A 20,985-nucleotide genomic window follows, 5' to 3' on the forward strand; every position below is an offset into this window, starting at 1 on the left:
GGTCTTCTTACTATATTTTTAATTTGGTGTATACATTTAGTTTGAGCCTCTATTGTGGTGTTTTTTAATAGTTTCCATGTAGCTTGCAGGGATTTCACTCTTGTAACTATTCTTCTTGATTTCCATTTAACTAGCTTCCTTGTTTTTGTGTAGTACCCCTTTTTGAAGTTAAATGCTTTTATGAGAGGGTTTGTTGGCATTTTCCCCTACAATGTTAAATTTAATTATGGTCACTATTACTGAGTGGTTCAGCTATATTCACTTGTTGAGTCCTTAACATTCACACAGAGATAGCAAATCCCTTCTATCTTTCAGGATGAGCAGGGGACTTGAACCAAGCACCTCTTACATCCTGGGGGAGTATCCTATCCACTAGACTAAAGGTAATAGCAGAGAGACTGTGCCCTTCCCTGCCTCCCAGCTATTTTGTGTGGACTTGCTTGAGAGACCTGATCTGGTAGGCAGCTTGTGAGCATGCTGTCACTGTGCCTCAGTGGGTCACAGCTGAGAACGTCAGATTCAGGACAAACTGTTGAGAAATAGGGTGGACTTACCCCATACTGGTGGTTATTCTAGCATTAGATTATACCAAGCCAGTAAGAAAAGTAAACTTCTGTCTCACCATGTTGGCTAATAAGTAAAAAATGCAGTCTCCTTAGGTATTCCAGCCCTTATTTCGGCACCCAGACACTAGACTTTATGATGCGTGGTTATTGAAAACCAGTTTCATCAAAGGGTCAATATGTAACTCAGACCTTACCCAATAATCATGCTGCTGCCAGTCCTTTAGTAACTAAAATCTAAAGGTTTATTAACAAAGAAAAGAAGGAGAGAGTTAAAAATGGTTAATAGATTGTATACATACAATCATGGCAATGTTCTTATCTCAGGTTTGCAGAAGTGATGGAACAGACTGCTGTCTTGTAAAAATCCCTGGTAACTTCCAAAAGATTGGAAAGTCCTCAGTTAGTATGCTCCTTTTAGTTGTAAATCCACAGTCCAGAGAATCAGAACAGGAAAGAAGCAACATGGAGATGTTTCAGGGGTCTTTTATATCCTTTGCCATGTGATTGGTATTTTACTGTCCCAAACAAAGCTCACAACATAGTTTCTGGAAAATTACTGGCACAAGATGGAATTTAGGGTCACATGAGCATGTCACATGCCTTTATGTGGCTTGCTGACTCACAGGGGCAGCTATTGGCTGTTTGGAGGCTACAGTGTCTGCAGGAAGAGCTATGTGGAAGGAATGAGTTTCTTCTCTGGCCCATTGTGATAATTAAGTGTATTTGATGGTCCATCAACTTGAATAGTCCATTCACAAGGTGCTGGCTAGATCAGGGGGAGGGATAGCTCAGTGGTTTAAGTATTAACCTCCTAAACCTAGTGTTGTGAGCTCAATCCTTGAGAGAGGCACTGGGGGCAAAAATCTGTCTGAGGATTGGTCCTTCTTTGAGCAGAAGGCTGGCCTAGATGACCTCCTGATGTCCCTTCCAACCCTGGTATTCTATGGCTGTTCTATACCTTATGAAGTGTATTTGATGGGCCATTACAGGTATATAACCAATATTCATAACTTCAGATACAAAAATGATGCATGCATAGAACCAAGATAATCATGCACAGCAAACCATAACTTTTCCATTGACACCTTACATGCCATAATTTGTACAAGATTTGTTATTGTCTAACAGTGGCAATATCATGGATATAAATGGTCATCTTTCAATCATACAGCATCACACATGCCTACCAGATAGCACCCCGCATGTAACTTAGGCAGCCACATGCCTGCTTTCCCTGGTTTGTGAGTGCTCTGGGGCTTAGGTGGGAGATAGGTATCCAGATGCCTAGGGTGAAGCAGCAGTGCATATGCCCAGAGGCAGGAACTTAGGTTCCAAGTGAGTTTAGATGCCTCCAAGGTCAGGCAGCAGCCAAGTGGGAGTTTAGTGGATTGCAGTGGTGCCTAAAAATGGGAGTTAGGTGTCTAAGTACTTTCATAGATCACACTCCTGGCCCATAGGCCCTGGTTTCTTAAATTGCTCCAATCAGGGGTCTATTTGTTTTGAACAACTGCTGCATTAGAGCCTTAGCCTGATGTAGCTACAGATTTTTTTTAAAAATGCTAAAACATTTGCATGTAACCAATTTTAAATATTCACTCATTATAGAATGAACTACTGTATCTTTCTTGATTGCAGATGGTGTTCCCAATGCTTTTTCCTCATTTGGAAAAAATAATCTCATACTATCCTGAATTCACAAATGGCCATAAAAAAATCCCATGGCACTCTTTGAAAGACTAGTTGTGTTAACCTCAGCCTCCTGACCAAATTACAGTTTGATTAATTGTACCTAAATAAAATTCCCCCTACAGTTTCACCTTGCTATCGTGTTCTCCTTCACTTCCCGTCCTAAAATGTTGATTAGAGTTGTTTTGTGCTGTTGAAAATCTGCTGTATCGCATCCCAAAGGTATTTCAATGAGGGAAGAAGTGAATCTTTTAGTGTTTGTAGTTTGCGAAGTGCTTGGGAATCCTTTGGGATGTTAAGCACTAAATATATTACACACAGAAGACTACATTAAAATAACATTGCCTGTTCAACCTTAATTGGGCCTCTTGTGCATACGCATTGTGATACAGTCTTTAATCACATGAGCACATACTGTTCTTTCCACAGGACCCCTGCCCTCCAATCTCCCTCCTCATTCCAACTCCCAGTCCCAGTTTCTCTCTTGTCCCTGGCCAACCCCTAATCCTGGTCTTCCACCTCCCACCCCCTTGTCCCAATCTACTCCCCTCACCCCATCCCACTGGTCTGACTCTTGTTCCCTTCTGCATTCAAATCAGGTAGTTTTCTCCTGCTTGCTTCCTGAGCCAAGGAGCGGGGTCACAGAGTATGGGAGAGACAGGCTCCCTGCTCTCAGTTCAGGTGCCCAGACCTGGACTTTGTCACAGCCACAACTGCAACAACAGTGCAACTGCAGGTAAAGTTCTGTTCAGTTCTGGGCTGAAGCATGCCCAGTGCACTTGGACTCTTCAGTGAATTTAGTTGCTAAAATTGAAGCCTTTACTGGGTGTATGGAAAATAATTTTTTTCCAAAGGCTTATACTTGGCCAAGTGTAGGTGGATTTTCAGGGGGTGGCAAAAGGCACATTTGAGACATAAAGGCCACCTCCCTGCCAAATGGCAGTCCCTGTACCAAAGAATGGGGGAACTAGAATCGTTCAAGAAAAAGTTTGCCTGAAGTTTTGAACATTGGCAAAACAACATATTTATCCCAACATTCTCAGAAATGGCTGAACTGCTTTTGGCAGAAATTCTCCCAAACAATTCAGCCTGATGTAGAGTTCTAGCATGTAAAATTTCAGCACAAATGCTTCAAATTTGGCACAGTTATAAGCAATGGAAAACACTATCTTGAAATGGGAAGTGTCAGGCAACTTTAATAATAGGCAGGGCTACCAGCACTGTGTGTAATATATGCACAATATAATGTTTATGACAATGGTATCGTTTTTATACATGCTTATATCTGTGGACTGTATATAGCAATGACATAATCTTTTGTATTTGCAATACTGGAAAATAAAAGCAAACTTTGAAAGAAATAAAAAGCCAATGGGTAAAACTGACTTCTACACTAGTAGTAAGAGTAGAGAACCGGATTTCAGCTATAATTTGGCATTTGACTCATAGTGAGGATGACAAGTTACAGTCTCGACTCTCGAGAATAATAAAAACTGCCTCTGCAATTAACTTTCTTATATATTTTGCAATGCTTTAGACACACAAATAATTTATCGTTGTATGGATCTTATCTTAAACTCCGGAGCCTTGACCCAGTGATGAACTCTACTTTGAACAGACTGTGCAGGAGATAATTATATCAGGAACATCTCTCTGGTGGAGTTTCCCTGCAGGTGCAATCTGCTAAAAGAAGGTAGATAACAAGGTGCTACCCCCTGATACCTGATACCATGCAAGGCACTAAATTTAGCCATATGGAGTGGAAATCCATCAACCTCAACAAAAAACTCACACAGATACAGACAGACATCATCTTCCTCTCCAAGTGCAAACAGATGGACATCATACCAAATGGACTGAAGGTAAAAAATCCATTGCAAACGACATACTATACTGACTGTGATGAGATATTGTGCCACACACTCTCAAAAGAACGGAGGAACCACCTGATCAGCATCCTGTACAGTAGACAGGAAAAGATCAAGAATGAGCTCTCAAAACTGGAGATTCTCATACAAAACTAACCGTCCACAGAAGCTTCCACGTGGCTGGACTTTACAAAAATGAGACAAGCCATTTACAACGCACACTTCACTTCTCTACAGAGGAAAAAGGACAGTAAACTATCTAAACTCCTACATGCCACAGGGGGCTACAACAATGGTACCCTTAACTCACCCAACAATATTGTTAATCTATCTAACCACACACTTAGCCCGGCGGAAGAGTCTGTCCTATCTCAGGGACTCTCTTTCTGCTCCATCACCCCCACAAATATGATACAGTTCTGCGGTGATCTGGAAGCCTACTTTCATCATCCCTGACTCAAGGAATATTTTCAACACACCACTGAACAGTGCACTGACCCACAGGAACCCTCCTACCAACACTACAAGAAGAAGAATTCTGCGTGGACTCCTCTTGATGGTTGAAATGACAGACTGGACTTCTACATAGAGTGCTTCTGCAGACGTGCACAGTCTGAAACTGTGAACAAACAGCATCACTTGCCCCATAACCTCAGCCGTACAGAATGCAATGCCATCCACAGCCTCAGAAACAACTCTGACATTATAATCAAAGGGGCTGACAAAGGAGGTGCTGTAGTCATAATGAACAAGTCAGATTATGAATAGGAGGCTGCCAGGCATCTCTCCAACACCACATTCTACAGGCCACTATCCTCCGATCCCATTGAGGAGTACCAAAAAAAACTACACCATCTGCTCAAGAAACTCCCTGCTATAACATAGGAATAAATCTACACGGACACACACCCCAGAGCCCCTACCACGAGTATTCTATCTGCTACCCAAGATCCATAAACCTGGAAACCCTGGACGCCCCATCGTCTCAGGCATCGGCACTCTTTCAGCAGGATTATCTGGCTATTTGGACTCTCTCCTCACACCCTACTCTACCAGTACTCCTAGATATGTTTGAGACGCCACTGACTTCCTGAGGAAACTACAATGCATTGGTGATGTTCCTGAAAACAACATCCTGGCCACCATGGATATAGAAGCTCTTTACACCAATATTCCACATGAGGATGGACTACAAGCTGTATCCCTGATGAGGCCATTGCACATCTGGTGGCTGAGCTTTGTGACTTTGTCCTTACCCACAATCATTTCAGATTTGGTGATAATATATATTTTCAAGTCAGTGGCACTGCTATGGGTACCCGCATGGCCCCACAGGATGCCAACATTTTTATGGCTGACTTAGAACAACGCTTCCTCAGCTCTTGTCCCCTAGCACCCCTTCTCTACTTGTGCTACATTGATGACATCTTCATCAGATGGACCCAGGGGAAGGAGGCCCTTGAAGAATTCAACCCCACCATCAACCTCATCCTGGACCAGTCCACACAAGAGATCCACTTCCTGGACACTACTGTGCAAATAAGTGATGGTCACATAAACACCACCCTGTACCAGAAACCTACTGACTGCTATACTTACCTACATGCTTCCAGCTTCCATCCAGGACACATCACACGATCCATTATCTACAGCCAAGCCCTAAGATACAACCGAATTTGCTCCAGTCCTTCAGACAAACACCTACAAGATCTTTATCAAGCATTCTTAAAACCACAGTATCCACCTGGGGAAGTGAGGAAACAGATTGACAGAGTGAGACGGGTACCCAGAAATCACCTACTACAGGACGGGCCCAACAAGGAAAATAAGAGAACACCACTGGCCATCACATACAGCTCCCAGCTAAAACCTCTCCAGCACATCATCAACCATCTACAACCTATCCTGGAAAACAATCCCTCACTCTCACAGACCTTGAATTGAAGGAGAATTCTGAGACCAGATCACAGGCTATGTATTCAGGGATTCTTAGGCCAGAAGAGACCTTTTGTGATCATCTAGTCTGACCTCCTGTATAACACAGGCCATAGAACTTCCCCCAAATAATTCCTAGAGAAGATTTTTTAGAAAAAACATCCAATCTTGATTTAAAAATTGTCACTAGTGGAGAATCCACCATGTCCTTTGGTAAACTGTTAGAATGCTTAATTACTCTCACCGTTAAAAATGTATGCCTCATTTCCAGTCTGAATTTGTTTAGCTTCAACTTCTAGTCATTGGATTATGTTATACCTTTCTTTGCTAGACTGAAGAGCCCATTTATTAAAGATTTGTTCCCCATGTAAGTACTTATAAAATGCAATCCCTTAACCTTCTCTTTGTTAGACTCAAGGAGCTCAATCTATTTAGTTTATCACTATAAGGCATGTCTTCTAATCCTTTAATCATTCTCAGACTCTTCTCTGAACCCTCTCCAATTTATCAACATCCTTCTTGATTTGTGGACAGCAGAACTGAGCCACAGTAGTGGTAACACCAGCGTTAAATACAGAGGTAAAATAACCTCTCTATTTCTACTTCAGATCCTCCTGTTTATACATCTCAGAATTGCATTAGCTCTTTTGGCCACAGTGTCACTCTGGGAGTCATGTTCAGCTGATTATCCAGCATGACCCCTAAATCTTTTTTCAGCGACACTGCTTCCCAGGATAAAGTCCTCCATCCTGCAAGTATGGCCTACTTTCTTTGTGCCTAGATTTATATTTAGCATTATGAAAACACATTATTTGCTTGCGCCCAGGTCACCAAGTTATCCAGATCACTCTGAATCAGTGATGCATCTGCTTCATTATTTACCACTCTTCCAATTTTGTGTCATCTGCAGACTTTATCAGTGATGATCTTATGTTTTGTTCCAGGTCATTTGATAAAAATGTTAAATAGTGTAGGGCCAACACAATGGCCCTGTGGGACTCTACTGCAAACACCCCCTCTTGATGACAATTCCCCATTTACAGTTACATTTTGAGATCTATCAGTTAGCCAGTTTTTACTATTTAATGTATGCCATCTTAATTTTATATCATTCTAGCTTTTTAATCAAAATGTCATGTGATACCAAGTCAAATACATTACAGAAGTCTATTATGTCAACACTATTATCTTATCAACCACATTTATAATCTCATAAAAAATATCAAGTTAGTTTGAAGAATTTATTATCCATACATGCATATGGATTTGCATTAATTGCATTACTCTCCTTTATTTCTTTGAGTCATGTATCAGTTGCACCATTATCTTGCCTAGGATTGATGTCAGTCTGAAAGGCCTATAATTACCTAGTTTATCCTGTTTGCCCTTTTTAAAAATTGGCACATTAGCTTTCTTCCAGTCTTCTGGAACTTCCCCAGTGCTCCAAGACTTATTGAAAATCAACATTAGTGGTTCAGTAAATTCCACAGTCAGCTCTTTAAAACTCTTGGATACTAGTTATCTAAATCTCATTTTTTTTAAAATGTCTGACTTTAGTAACTTTTGTTTAATATCCACCAGAGATACTAGTGGAATGGAAAGAGTATTATCACCATATGATGAGAATATATCATCTGTTTTGTCTCCAAATGCAGAATAGAAATATTTACTGAACATGTCTGTCTTTTCTCATTATTAATGATGATAATTCTACCATTTCCATATAGTCAGATTAATTTTCTACAATTCCCAACTTTTTTTAGATTCCTTACAATATACTTCCCCTTTCTTCCATTTGTTATATAACTTTTTTATTTTTTACAGCTGCCTTCACTTCCCCTCTAACCCTGGGAGTGTTTTTTAATCAGCACAGCCTCCTTCCTCAATTGTGTGTGTCAGAGCCCAGTTCTCTAGGGAACTTCTTACTGTGTGCTGAGCTGGGTTTCCACTACATGGAGCCAATGGCCATGAGTCCCTGCCAGCAGAAGCACAGTAGAGCTGGTTTGGAATTTTTGAATGAAACTTTTTTTTTAAAATGCTAATTTATCAAAACCGTATCTGTTTGTGAAATAAGTTTGGATTCAACAAAACTCCTGACTCAAAAAGATAGTGGGGGAAAAAAACTTTCAAAACTGCCAACACACTTGAAATGAAAAATTCTTGAAATGGAAAACTTTTTGGGCCACAAGAGAGGTGCATATATAAAAGTCTGGTTTTTTTCAGAGGTCAGAGTGCCTGCAGCGCCCATAAACCATCACAGCCCATTGTGTGGTCCACATATCAGGGCATAGTACTTATGTTCCAGCTGGATGTTCTTGGTGACTAGAAGAATGTGCTGTTGCTAATCATTACAATAATTTTCTGTTGTTTTCCACAACTGCCCAGGCTTCTCTCGGTATTCGGTTTTCTGCAATAAGAAAGTTGGCAGCCCTACATCCACTAAACTCTCACTTTTACAAGAAGAAGAGCTTGCTATTGGCAAGCTGTGTTGCATTTGAAAATGTGGCGTATAAGCACCAGATCTCAAATACATTCACGTTTTCTACATTAGACACATCTGAATGTTGATACAAAAACATGGCCAAAGACTTAAAAAATTCAAATCATAGAATCATAGAATCTCAGGGTTGGAAGGGACCTCAGGAGGTCATCTAGTCCAACCCCCTGCTCAGAGCAGGACCAAACCCAACTAAATCATCCCAGCCAGGGCTTTGTCAAGCCTGACCTTAAAAACCTCTAAGGAAGGAGATTCCACCACCTCCCTAGGTAACCCATTCCAGTTCTTCACCACCCTCCTAGTGAAAAAGTTTTTCCTAATATCCAACCTAAACCTCCCCCTCTGCAACTTGAGACCATTACTCCTTGTTCTGTCATCTTCTACCACTGAGAACAGTCTAGATCCATCCTCTTTGGAACCCCCTTTCAGGTAGTTGAAAGCAGCTATCAAATCCCCCCTCATTCTTCTCTTCTGCAGACTAAACAATCCCAGTTCCCTCAGCCTCTCCTCATAAGTCATGTGCTTTAGCCCCCTAATCATTTTTGTTGCCCTCCGCTGGACTCTCTCCAATTTATCCACATCCTTCTTGTAGTGTGGGGCCCAAAACTGGACACAGTACTCCAGATGAGGCCTCACCAGTGTTGAGTAGAGGGGAATGATCACATCCCTCGATCTGCTGGAAATGCCCCTACTTATACAACCCAAAATGCCATTAGCCTTCTTGGCAACAAGGGCACACTGTTGACTCATATTCAGCTTTTTGTCCACTGTAACCCCTAGGTTATTGCAAATCTCACAGACACTATTCTATTCCAAATCCCAACTGTTCCCTTTTCCTACTTCTATCTCCAAGGTGACTAAATGTCCCAGGTTTTTATATAATGTTCCAGTGTCCCAGGAATTTCTTATGTCAGTGAAGCAAATTATAGGCCCACCCCATCCATGCCCTACCAATCAAATGCCCTGTCACTCCCTTCCCTCTCCTTATGCTGGGGGTGCAGTGCAGCTGGCATAGGAGATGAATGCTAGTAGACAGTTCCCCTCACCAAGGGCATTCTTCATCAGCTACCTCTGGTCATTTTAAGGCTGATTTGTGCTGCATAACTGTAGCTGACACAAAATAGCCTTGGCAGGCTGGAGAATCCGGCCCTATATGTCTAAAATTTCAAACTTGAACATGTTCTTAAAAAATTGGTTAATATATGTATCTAAAACTCCCAGCCTGTATGGGAGCATGTCAAATGTATCTGAGCCTTCCAACTGAATGTAGAATGTCTAAGGAACATCTTCACATTAACACACACACACGAGAAAATTTACAGAGCAGATTAAAGCTAATATAACCACTTTGTTCAAACGACAGTTAAATTGCACCAGGGAAATATGCCATTTCCCAAGTTTTTCTCATGCCATGTTCAAGCAACTACCATTAGGGAGATGTTTTGGTGGAGCTAGCTAAAATAGCAAATTACAGCAAATAATGTAGAATTTGTCAGTCTTTCTTCCACTCAGAGATATTCAGGCTCTGGGAGATTTACTCTTCTTTCAAAACTTAGTTTTAGACTCACGAGGCCAAACCCTATGCCCAGTTACAAAGGTGATGATTACCTGTTCTGTTCATTCGCTCTGGGGCACCTGGCATTATCTACTGTCAGAAGATGGAATACTGAGCTAGATGGACCTTTGGTTTGACCCAGTATGGCCATTCTTATGTACACACCCTGAGACTGGCATCCAGTTCCACCAAAGCACCCTGGATGGCTATGCATGGGTAGGCTGGTGTGAGATGGGCCCAGTGGAGTACTCCTATGTGGGGAGTAGGGTTACAGGCAATATGTGGGGCTAATGGAGTCTGAGGGCAGCAGAAGCTGTTGTGAAGGGGATTTGTAGCTGCTATGCAGCTTGAGAGAGGATTCTTCTCAACCGGTACCATTGCACCAGTACTACTTGGGCTGTTAGCTGGTGTAACTCTGGTGATTTTAATGGAACTATCAATAAATTGCACCAGTATAAATGAGGGTAGAATCAGGCCCAGAAGTGTAATCTGCGTGGAAGCATTATGTCCACCTCAAATATAATAGCATTTGGAGACCTTGCAGCTTTCTGATCTCTCTTCCTAATTTCCATCAACAATCAGAATGGTTTTTGGTTGGGGCAGATGTTTCATCTCAGGTTTCAGTTCAATTGACATCTAACAAGAATCCACAGTCCTGTTCTAAAACCTGCCTTGCAAATAATGATCTGTCCCATCCCCCAACTGCCCCACAGTTAGCCTCATCAGGGCTAAAGACTTAATAAATGTAGAAAACCTTCACTTTGTCTTTCCCTTCCCTCATTCACAGAACCTTAAGTTTTACAACCTCATGCATCCTCCTCGATCCACCTTTCCCTATTGTCCTTTGTGTGTGATTTCCGATCTGAGGTTTTTTTTTGTCATTAGAACAAAGAATAACATTGGTCACCTATTTTTCCTTTCTATATGGAATTGATTTTGTTATTTCAGTAACCTTTGTGCTGGTGTAATCAATGCTTACTCAGTGTGACTCTCTGTCCCCCTCTAGTCACACAAGCGGTTGCTACAGCTTGTGAGATCTGAACCATTTAGCTCAAGCAGCAGAGGTTCATATATTTAGATCTGAAGGTTCTGGACTCTATGCAGAGAGGTGGTGTGCTCATAATGTTGAGCTGGGAAAATCGTCTTTGCTCAAATATGCTGAGTGGACATAAGTGGGACAAGATGAGATTTGTTAAGGTCAGAAGGATGTTGTGTAACCCACACACCTCCTGGGTGTGGTGTTCTGTCCCATCTAGTGGCACCAAGACCACTTAGAGTGAGAGTTAAATGAGTCTGCTCTACAGCCTTAACTAAGAGCCAGTTGGCTTTTGGCTCATGCACTAGAGGCTCATGCACTAAGCTCCAGAGATCCCAGGTTCAATACCATCCACTGATGACCGGGGTCTGTCAGTGTTACACGTGGGGGCTCATCCAGGATTTCAGCTGGGAAGTCTCTGAAGCTCAGGATGTGCTTCCTCAGCTAGGGGAAATATGTAACCTCCTGGGTGTGGAGTTCTGTCCCATCTAGTGGCACCAAGATCACTTAGAGAGTAAAATGAGTCTGCTCTACAGCCTCAGCTAAGAGCCAGATGGCTTTTGGCTCATGCACTAAGCTCCAGAGGTCCCAGGTTCGATCCCGCCTGCTGACGACCAGGGTCTGTCGATGTTACAGTTGCAGTAGTTGATGATGATGATGGCACTGATGAGAAACTTACCTGTGGATTGTTTCATTAGCAATAAGTGATGTAGGAAGGCTCTGTACTGAACATGCGTAGAGGCCATTGTTACATGATGCGAGGTCTGTGTTTTGTCTCGTAGCAGCCTGACCCCAGCCTGTATTCCTCAGCCACTAAACTAGATCCCTCCTGATCACTTACCACCTTTCTTCAGTTCTATTTATCATACTACATGAAAGAAAGGTTGGCTTTTAGAGATGTTATGCAAGAAGCATCAAGATTTCAAGGTGTCTTTGACTCGGAGACCTAGAGAGGACACAGTCAAAGATAATGCCCAGATTTATGAGCCTGAATGACAGGAAGGATGGTGGTGGTGGTGTCCAGAGTGAATGAGAAAGAAAGGAGTTGGAGAGTATGAGGGAAAAAAATTAAAAGCTCAATTTTGAATATAATGGCTGGACATTCATGAGGAGTTGTATAAGGCATATGAGCCTATAGTACTGTGTATGTACTTTAATTTGCTTTATTTAGATTAACAGGGATATAAAAGCAGCCCTGTCCTTATAGCTGGTCAAAAGTAAAAGCAACCTTTACTTAAGTCACAACTGGCTAGTTCTCCATTTCTTGCTTGCTGAACTCCTAAAGAGGTATTTTAGGAATGTTCTGAGTGAGTGGACATGTAAGTGGCCTGGAAACAATGACAGTGCTCTGTAGGTCATAAATCAAATCCAGGTGTAAGTGAGGTGTACCCTTTAACTGTTAACCCCAGGGTGGGTTAAATCTATATTAAAGGGAGCACAATTAATTAGATACCAGCCCAAATTTAAGCAAATCATTCCCCAGATCAGTATCACACTGGCTTCTTAAAGGTGTCAGTGTTAACTACTCTGCCCGCAAGGAGGATCTGCATTGCTGATCACCTGATCACTTTATTAAAAGTAGAGAAGTTTAGCTGGAAGGGGAGGAAACAGAATATCTCAGTCAATAAATGGTGCGTTGAAGGAGTGGAGTAATATTTCAAGACTGAAAAAGGAAATATGCTTCTTTAAGTGTCCATGGTTAGACTGTGTAAGGTTCATTATGTATTATATTGACCTCATGATTTGATTACTGATTGTGTTGACTTCATGATTTACCCACTGTTGAACCCATTTCGTGTTATTGTTTATCCATTGATTTATCAATTTAATCTCACTTGTAACCTTGATTTGTCTATTGCATTGTTTCATTATTTTCATCTGGCTTCAGGAAATTAGCCAGTAAATTGGTCAATGATATTTGTTCAGTTTTATATTTTCTTGTTTATTCTCTTAATAAAATCCAGAAAAAAATATGAAACTAGTTTCCGTCTCAAAACTACAACATGCCAAATGAATGGGTATATCTACATGCCAAATGCTTGAATCCAACTAGCACCAACAGCGGTTAAGATAGCACAGCGCAGGCTTCAGAGCGGGTAGTGGACCATGGGTACATACTCAGCTCGTGAGCCCATTGTGAACCCCATACTGTGCTGTCTTCACTGCTATTCTTACCTGCACTAGCTGGATTCAAGCTAGCTCAGGTATGCTAGCCAGAGCACAGCTTTTGCTGTCTAGACATACCCCTGAGGCACACTTGCACCATGAAGAGAAAGCACCTGAGGAGAGGGAGAGGATGAGGGATGGGATAAGAGTGGTGTCTGGGAAATTAGGAGATCAGGAGCATTTCTCAAATAGCCCTTACCGCAGTTTCTAGGTTCAGTTCCTTCTCTATGCAGTCAAGGTTATTCCACAGCAGTAAAGTTCTAATATATTAGCAGAACATCACAAAAGCCCTTGGAATTCACACAGATTTTCCATTTACACTAAAAAGATGATTGTTCATTGGGAATGCTAAACTTTCTGGTAAGCTCCCCCATGGAATTAATTGTGAGCTTAGGTCTGATTATGTTCAGATCAAGCTGTAAAAGAACCAGAAACAGCTTTTTGGGAAAACCTTTTCCTGCAACGGATGCATTCAAGAGCAACAACAAAATCCCCCTTCCATAGAGTCACACTCTTCTTCCCTTGAGGAATGGAACAAGAAGCACAGCCTCCTGGAGGTTTCTGATTCCATGTGAATTACTTGGATATCAAGGTAACAGGAGCTATATAAAAACCTTAGATAGTTATAGACAGATACACTAGACATGAGGGCCCAATTCTGATCTCACACCACTTTAAATCAGTGGGACTTCATTGACTGTAATGGAGTTGCTCCTGATTTATACCGGCAAAGGAGATCAAAATCAGGCACTGGCATGTCTGCAGGAGGTCCACTGGGAGGCGCGGACCGCGTCCCTCCCGCGCCCCTGCTCTCGCAGATGTGCCTGCGCCCGGCGCTGGTGCCGCGCGCGTGGGCACTAGATATTCCCTCTCCTCCTTCAATTCTAAGTCTGGTACAGCATTTTAATCCAACACACAGGAAAAATCACAAGTTCTCTGGATGTTTGCTTCCACAACTGCAATATTAAACTATTCACCATATGCTAGTTTCCATCTTGAAGGTACACTGAAAATAAATGCGGCAAAAGAATTGTGGCACACTACATAGATAAAGACAGCATTTGCAGCAGTGGGTGAATACCACTTCTTCGGATGCAAGTCACCCACGAAAGCTCATGCTGCAAAACGTCTGTTAGTCTATAAGGTGCCACAGGATTCTTTGCTGCTTTTACAGATCTAGACTAACATGGCTACCCCTCTGATACTGAAAATAAATGGACCTGACTCCAAACCAGGTGTCATTATTACTAGTTTCATTAAGTGGTTTGCATATATTACCTAAAGAGAAAAAAAATCTTCCAGGAGTGTAAGACATTTAGGTTTGCAAAATATTCTTTCATAAGTAGTATTTTCACACTGAAACAATGTCTATGCATGAATCTTTTTTGCTGACATTTTGTAAGGTAATGTTCAAACATTTTGCAATAACAGCCACATGATAACTAGCAAGAACAAGTATGAAAGTGTATGAAAGTTTCAGGACCCATTAGGCCAGCCCAGACATACAAAGCAGTGCAAATATCATGTTTTTGTCAGTCTAATTTTGACATCCTTTAATTAAGATTAAAATTATGACTAGCTTTCCAGAGAAATTACTGGTTGATATTCAAGATACTATAATTGTACGTTCAGTTCCCATGAGAGAGGTTGAGCAGTTCAATATAACCTGACAATATAGGTTCTGGTGAAACAGGAGTGTCAAGCACGTGACCACACACAAGCAACTGCCTGCTATTAATTTTAACTTGCCAAACAAGATACAGCAGAAGTAGACATCTGGGATTTTTTAAAAGACCACATACAAAGTACAACACTAATACAATAATTAACTGACTTGTGTGTGGGTATGCACACTGTTGGTGACATCAGAACTGATTAACTGTGTGCTGTAGACTTTATACAGCTAACAGCCAGATTCTGCCTTGGCTCAAGAGGTGAAGGCTTGTGCTTTTGGAGAGGGAATTCTGTCCGGATGGCTCCCATGAAGATCTAAGCAGCTATTTTTTTGCAGGGTCTTGACATCCAAGAATTCTGAGGTAGCAACAGATTTGTGACTCTGCCTAGCATTTACACATGCTAATTCTCACAAGCATCATCATTGTTTCAAAACTCTCTGTAGAATAACTGCAATGAAATTCATGCCCACTCAGCACACGGAGTGTGAGGGGTGATGCATTTTCCCATAAACGTGAAAGGTCACAGAAAATGGGCTGATACTGTCTGCACTGCTGGAAAGATATGAGTGACTCTCTCTTCTCGCAGCAAGTCCCCCCAGTCAGCCCACTCCCAATAGTGGTTCCCCACTCCAACAAGCCCAAGGATGCCTCATGAAGACATCTACGAAAATAGACCGCTGGACTCCCTGCCTTGAAGTGGATTCCATTATATACAGAGCTTACAATTTGGTTCAATGGGTGCTGACACCCCCACTATAAAAATTGTCCAGCGCCCCTGCCTAAGACAAGAAGACAGTTCTGTGACTTACTGAAGGGATAGGACACGGCCAGCTGTGGGAAGTGCCCTTTCAAGGTTCCAGTGAATTGAAGATGCTACCCCCTATTAGGGTGACCAGACAGCAAGTGTAAAAAATCGGGATGGGGATGGGGGGTAATAGGAACCTATATAAGTAAAAGACTCCAAAATCAGGTTGTCCCTATAAAATTGGGACATCTTGTCACCCTATCCTCTGTGAACCAAACTGCCCCTGCTATGTGTGAAACCCAGTGTGAAATGAATCCTTGAAGGTTTGCTTTGCCCAACATTAAACCTCACTCTATCGGTCCTCCGCATAAACCGCTCTATTGCCTTTGCTTGTGCTCTACATACACTGTTCATGCTCTTGAAATCAAAAGCATTATGATCTTCAGGACTAGATCATTGGCTGGTGTAAATCAGCATTGCTACATAAACTTGAATGGTGCTAAACCAGTTTACATGCATTGGGGATCTGGCCTGTAAACTAGAGATAAGCCTGAGCCAAAACTCCAGATCTGGGCTTTATATCTCTGTAGTGAAGAAGGGGGAGGGCAGAGGGGGGAGCTGAACACTCCCACACTGGGATTTGAAATCCTGATTCCAAATTAAACTTTCCTGTAGGTTGGGGTGTTTGGACTCAGTATTTGGATTCCATACATAGCTTACGTCACGCTGTCTGCAGTGGCTCACGACCATGAGGGCCAATCTCAGGGCAGACTGTGAAGCAGGACAAAATTCCCTAACTGGTTGTACGTTCTACAATGAGATTTTACCAACTAAATAGCAAGTGTGAACTCCAAAAACACTGCAACAGCCTTGACATGGAGTCACAGCCAGTCCTCTTGGGTGTGCCAGTCTATCTTGCCACCCAAGCAAGCTTGACTTTGTGATAGATGGTCACTTTACACCAAAAATCACACCCAATGGACTGGGTCACTTACCCCAGGTCAATTGTACTCAGAGCTCAAACAAAGCCCATCCTGTAACAAGCTAACTATAAGTTTATTAACTAGGAAAAGGAAATAATAGAATTATTTCCAAGGTTAAAGCAGGTAAACTCACACACACAAATGAGGTACAATCTGAAGTTCAAAAGGTAATAGAAGCTCTATAATAAGCATGCTTTTATGCACTTTGGGGTAATCCAAACCAAGCAGCGTGGCGAATCTCTTGCTTATCTTCAGGAATCTTTGCCCCCCAGAGTCCAGACAACAGAAAGATCCAGTTTCTCCTTGTCAGATTTTTATCCCCCTCTCCCCATCGTTCAAACTGACAGAACAAGTGTCGGTCCCGTCTTCTCTTCATGTGAGTGGGGAGGGCAATCTACAAAGTCACTGTCCTTTGATGTTACACAATAGCTCATTTGGGCCCTTTTCTCTGCAGGACCAGCACTTTCCACTAACGAATGCTTCCTTCCTGTTTGGAGAGTTACAGAATTACAGAGGATTACAATGGAAACACCCAATATAACTTCATACCATGGGCTACAGGTGTTATAAGGGAGATCAATAGGTGCAGCATCCTACAAGCATTTCATTAAGTCTAGACACTAACCACATTCTTATCACTCTGATATCTTTTAACAATATTCACAGACAGGTGAATCAGACTGGTTTCCAGCTATGTATTTGTCAGTGTTCGGTGAAGCCTGGGGCCTCGGCATGAAGTGGCACCTGGTCTGCCATTATCACAGCTCATTTAAAATATATCATTGTAATTGGATGGATTCCTTAATCCACTACCAGCATACCTCTCTCTCTCTCTCTCACACACACACACGTTACTGTCCAAATTCACTCCCTTCCTGTGACTTACTTTTATTTTTAATTAAAGCCCCAAAATAGGACTTCATTTACAAACCTTTACTGTTGCTCTTCTCAATGGGCTGATTAGATTTTTCTCCCTGGAAGGTCTCCTGTACCTATCTCTCCTCTTTCTTGTCCTCAGAGAAAGACTTTGGCTTTTTATGTTTCAGAGTAGAGCGAATACAATTATCTTGTCCCGCCAGCAAGTGTGAGTCAGCAGAATAGCTCTGCTCTTCTCTACTCTATCCTAAATCTGGCTTCTGGTTGAGATGATGTTTCAGATCTACTATTTGAAATACATCATGTTCTTTTCTCATGCATATTTATTTGCTCCTGTCATTAATTTAATTCATGATTTTCTATTGATTTTTGCTTATATTCTGCAGCTTTAAACCTCCTGGACATTATTTTTTATTTAGATACTTTTCCCTTGTATCTTGTTTTATCAGCATTTAATAGGCTGCTATCATTCTCTTTAAATTGATGTCAAATGTGCTTCTCTCTGCAACAAAAAGATCTTTCAATCTTCATTACATGTTGCAACCTCTGCCTCTTTCTTGTTCAGCTTTGACATCTGTGAATTACAACACCTGTCTCTTGTAAGGTCACTGATTGTTTCTATGCTCTTGATTAGCAAAAATTTCTTTTTCTTGTGCAGATCTAGTTGAAGTAGTTGACAAGCTATTATAATAAAATATAAATAAAGATCATGCAGAGTTTCAACTGTGTCTTTTATACTTTATATAACCCTTGTGAATTCTGAAAAACAGCTGATCTTGGATGAAGTGACTTAATTCTCCTGGCACAGTCACAATACCTAATGACATTTTGTTCTGTTCAGGGTCTTATACACACACATCATTACTTGGATGGTAATTTCATTTGGTCTGTCACAGGGTCCGCACAGGTTTCTGCCTTCTCACCCTGTGCCCAGGCTGGTAAAATAATTGTCCTCACGCCTTCTTCTGGTGTTTCACCCTTGTGCTTTATTTTACAGTGCCACCGTGCAGTCCCCTTTATCCCCCAACAGTTACCCCCTTTCCAACCTGTTCCAGATTCTCTTGGCCCTTGAGGCTCCCGTCCTGTGGTGAGGAGACAGAGCTATAGCCTCCTGTCCCCTCCCAGGCTAGCCTCCTGACTGAGTTTGGATCAGGGCTTTTATAGCCCTCCCAGCCTTCAGCCCAGCTGTCGCTGCTTAGCTCAGTCTATTGCAGTGAGCCAGCCCTCGTTAGGGCCTGCAGCTGAGCTCCCTGCTGGCTGCTTGGCACCTCTGCCCCTGGCCTCTCTGCCTGAAAGCAGGGCTCAGCCAGCATTTTAGCAGGGCAGTCAAGGGGTTTTACCCCTGCCCTGCCACAGGGTCACGGACCCTTTTTGTTGTTGTTGTGAGTTTGTACAGCCCCAAGAACAAGTGGGTCCTGCTCCATGACTGGGTCTCTACAAAAAACAATAATCATCTTGATATCTGAGTGTCAGTGTAAAAAAATCTCTGGCTACTGTCTTGCTGCCAAACTTGACTGGGTTCTACTAAACCATCAACCTGAATGCCACTCAGCTACCTGAGCCAGCTGCATATCACTAAAAAACCCAAAGTAGTTGCGGTCTCCAGACTACCCAACTCACTTGACTATTGCTAACGTCACCATGGTCCTGCAAAAATATTGGCCCCCACTGGGCATTGTTCCATTACTGGCTCCAGATGTTTAACCTAATATAAACTCACCAGCTCTCTCCAAGTTATCCAACGCATGTGTGTATTTGGACCCTTCACACAGCCTATGCTACTGTCAAAATACCCTGGAGTAATTGTGTAACCAAAGCCTGTGTATTCTGTGCTTAATACCCAGTAAGTAAAACTGTGAATTTTTCCATCCATATAAAACTGACAGGTTTTTTATTGTTCTCTAGTTCTGCGTAAAGGCAAAATGTTATGCAGGGTTGAATGAAATGTTCACTGTGCATAACCCAATAGTCGATGGAAGGTTTCAGAACCATTTTATGGCCAGATTACGGCTGGCCCTATGGCGATATGCTGGAGGCAGAAGTAGGTTCAGGGAGACCATACTTACACCTACATAGGAGGCAGCCATAATTTGGCTGCAAATGTGGGAGAGTGTAAAGAGTGAGAGTTACCTGGGAGACAGCCCCACCTCTGTTGTTTGCCAGCAAGCAATGGCAGGAAAGGAAGGCAAGCTATAGCAAAAGACATTTCTTCTGTGTTCCCTCAGCTCTCTGGAGTCGTACTGCTTCCAACCACATTGCTTAGTCCCTTAAGGGACTCCCTTCCACTACCCAGAACTTCATAATTTTGGCCCTTAATTTTCAGAAATCATTTTTTTCAAAATGATAAGCTGATCTTAAAAATATAGTTAAACAGCTTGTTTTTCTTTAAAAGCCTGATCTGCGTAGGCAATTAGGCCTGTGGTTTTAAACCAGAAACTCTCAAAGGCACAAATTAATGCAGAAATATTTAAATTCTTTTTTACACTAGCGATCTGCTCAGTCTGCTTCTTTCTGCCTGGCTATCCTTGACTGTTACTCTGAAAATGATTATTTTATGGTTTTATAAAATACTGCACACTGAAAAGGGAATAGAATTAATGGCAAAAATGGGAACGCGAGGTGTTCTGTAAGAGGCAGAAGACAGCTGCACGTTCCATGGAGAACAACTGCATTGTAAACCTGAAAGGAGAAGTTTGCACCTTAAAAGAGCTATAACTGCTCAATAAATAGCAAATTAGAATTGGCATTTGAGAAGATTTAGAAAAGTGTCGTGCTGCTGGAATGTACACTTTCATTTTCATTACACTGTGGCTCTCTCTCTTACTTTACAGTGCACCATCCTCACAGATATGATTGCTGGTTCAAATGTTTTGGGTGCCCGTTTCTAACAGGAGAGGCTGTTTCTATTCTTTTTTCTATGCTTGCAATAATGCTAGTAAGGCGTCATTTTAATCAGAGAATAAGCTTCCCCCTGTATCAGATGTTGCCAGCAGTGTTCAGCAAGCAGTGATACAAAACACAGGAGTTTTAATTTGCTGTTGGGAGCTCTCCAAAACAGCACCAGGATTATTTTCCCAGGTTGTTACTACAGAACAAAGCAACACTCCCGTACAACGGGGCCTTGCAGCATCTGCTCTTGTTGTGGGTCTCAGCATGTCTATAACAACCATGACATCAGAGGTTTCTAACTCAATTAAAAAGGTGAAGAAAGGAAGAAAAGAACAAAGGTTGGCTAGGGTACAATGTTGGACTGATTTACTTACACTCCTAAGCAATGGCATTGGAACAATTTGTATAGTGGGGGTGCTGAAAGCCACTGAACAAAACTGTAAATCCTATGTATGATGGAAACCACCTCAAGCCAGGGGGTGCACCCCTGTTCCTAAGGGTTAGATC

This window comes from Mauremys reevesii, linkage group 1, assembly GCF_016161935.1.
Source record: "Mauremys reevesii isolate NIE-2019 linkage group 1, ASM1616193v1, whole genome shotgun sequence".
Classification (NCBI taxonomy): Eukaryota; Metazoa; Chordata; order Testudines; family Geoemydidae; genus Mauremys; species Mauremys reevesii.